This window comes from Mus caroli, chromosome 11, assembly GCF_900094665.2.
Source record: "Mus caroli chromosome 11, CAROLI_EIJ_v1.1, whole genome shotgun sequence".
Taxonomy (NCBI): Eukaryota; Metazoa; Chordata; class Mammalia; order Rodentia; family Muridae; genus Mus; species Mus caroli.
In genome coordinates, this window is record NC_034580.1 from 54338934 (window position 1) to 54341219 (window position 2286).

Here is a 2286-nt window from a genome sequence, read left to right on the forward strand (position 1 = left end):
TATTTTTTTAAAGATTTATTTATTGATTATATGTAAGTACACTGTAGCTGTCTTCAGACACTCCAGAAGAGGGAGTCAGATCTCGTTACAGATGGTTGTGAGCCACCATGTGGTTGCTGGGACTTGAACTCCTGACCTTCGGAAGAGCAGTCGGGTGCTCTTACCCACTGAGCCATCTCACCAGCCCCCTATTTTGTTATTTTTTTAAGTGTACTTTTATGTTATGTGTGTGGGTATTTTACCTGCATATATGTGTACCATGTGTGTGCAGTACCCGCAAAAGCCAGAAGAGGGCTCAAGATGAGACTGGAGTCAGAGATGGTTGTTTAAGTGACCATGTGGTGTTTGCAATTGAACCCAGGTTCTCTGGAGAAAAGCCTGGCTCAAGAATTCTTTCTCTTTGTCCACTATTCCTTAGGGCAAATGCAGGAATACACCCAGATACTGATAGAGCTAAATTCTCTGTGAGAGACTGATGCTGAGAAGCAAAACGAAGCTCATACGGTGTAAGGTTCAGTGATCCTGGAAGTTTTGTGAGCTGTCAGACTAAACCACCAGAATATGGAACTCAGTCTTAACAATTTCTTAGGCCTTACTCCTCTCAAACTTTTTGCTCAATGAATAACTTTCAGGAAAAAAAAAACGTGCAAGTACGGGAATATTTGTCCACTAATAAATTTATCCTTTACTTCCTCTGTATTGTGAGTTGAATGGCAGGGTGGAGCAGAGCCTGTAACACCAGGGGTGTTAATACAAAGAGTTTGCAACTTTTCTGAACAGCCCAACAAAGGCTAAGGGTGATCTGTCCCAAGGTCAGCCTCTGCAGCTTTCTGTGATTTGTCCCCTTGCCTGTCCAGGGACCTGTGACTATGGAGGGTTCGGGTTGCACCCTGATTTAGTCCATCTCAAAGCCAGTACTGTCTCTGGAAGCAGACTTGAGGGACAAGTACTGGCACGACTATGATGCAGCTTTGGAACCAGAATGGCGGCCTTGGTAGCAGGGAATGTGCCCTTCACACTATCCTGGAGCAGGCTGGTTCCGGAGGAATAGTGAGCCATAAGCACATCTAACCTTTAGGGTTCAGAAGAGCAGAACTTGGTTGGCTTCCTTGGATACCGCAGAGGACATCTGGCCTTAAGAGAACTGCTATCTTGCATTTGAGGGCTCAAGGTCATTCCAGCCCTAGACGACTAAAAGATGCAAATTTCGGGGTCCCGTGGGTATTATTCCCCAGGGAGTCAGGAAAATCACAGAGGCATAGCAGAATCCTGCCGTAGGCAGTTCTTGGCAGTTCTATTCGTGACCAGCAGAGAGCAGCAAAGACAGCTCCTAGGCTACTTCCAATGTTTAAAAAAAAAAAAAAAAAAAAAAAAGTCGACTGTTGTGCCGAGCAGGAACCATATCCATGCTGTTCCAAAAGAGGGCGCTGTAGAGAGGCTTCCTGCGGTGCGGGCCACGCAGGCAATAAGTGCTCCTCTGAGCTGTGGGAGCCACATTTATGAATTTTCAAGCTTGAGACTGGAGAATTGTTAGAAAGCTTGACTTTGTAGCCAGTTGGCTAGAAGCAGCAGCCTTAGAGTGATATCTAAACCCAGGAAGTTATGTGAGGCTGAATCTTAGCCTGTGGCTGGTCTAGAACGCTCTCTAACTCTGAACTCTCCCTACAGCCTCCACTCTCCACATGCTGGGGTAAACCGCCTTACACCACCACATTTGGCAGCCTGTGGGATTTGATGCCAATTCCAGATGGATAATAGGGTAGCATTTGAGTCCCAACCAAATTTTGACCTTCTCTGTGATCCCTGAAGCTACCTGCCCATTTCATTCACACTCTGAGGATATCTCAGTTATATAAAAGTGCTTCTTTGCTTGTCCCTAAATGAGAAGCAGCCAGACCCGAACAACCCAGGAAGGACAGGAAGGGATGGCGAACACCTTTAATCCCAGCACTGAGGAGGCAGAGGCAGATGGATCTCTGAGTTTAAGGCCAGCCTGGTCGACAAAGAGAGTTCTAGGACAGCAAGGGTACACAGAAAAACCCTGTTTCTAAAAACCAAGGCAGGGCAGGGGGTCAGGGGACAGACGACCCACTATGTGGAGCAGGAGGATATCTGACCCTCTCTTCACCTTTGGGAAGTAACTTTGAAAGACCCACAACGTGAGGACTCCCTCACGTTCTGACTCAGGAGAGGCGACACCCCAAAATCACCCACAAGAAACGATCTTGCTGCAACTGCAAGAGGATTTTTATTCGAGAGCGTTCTCGGGCCCATGGTCATACACCA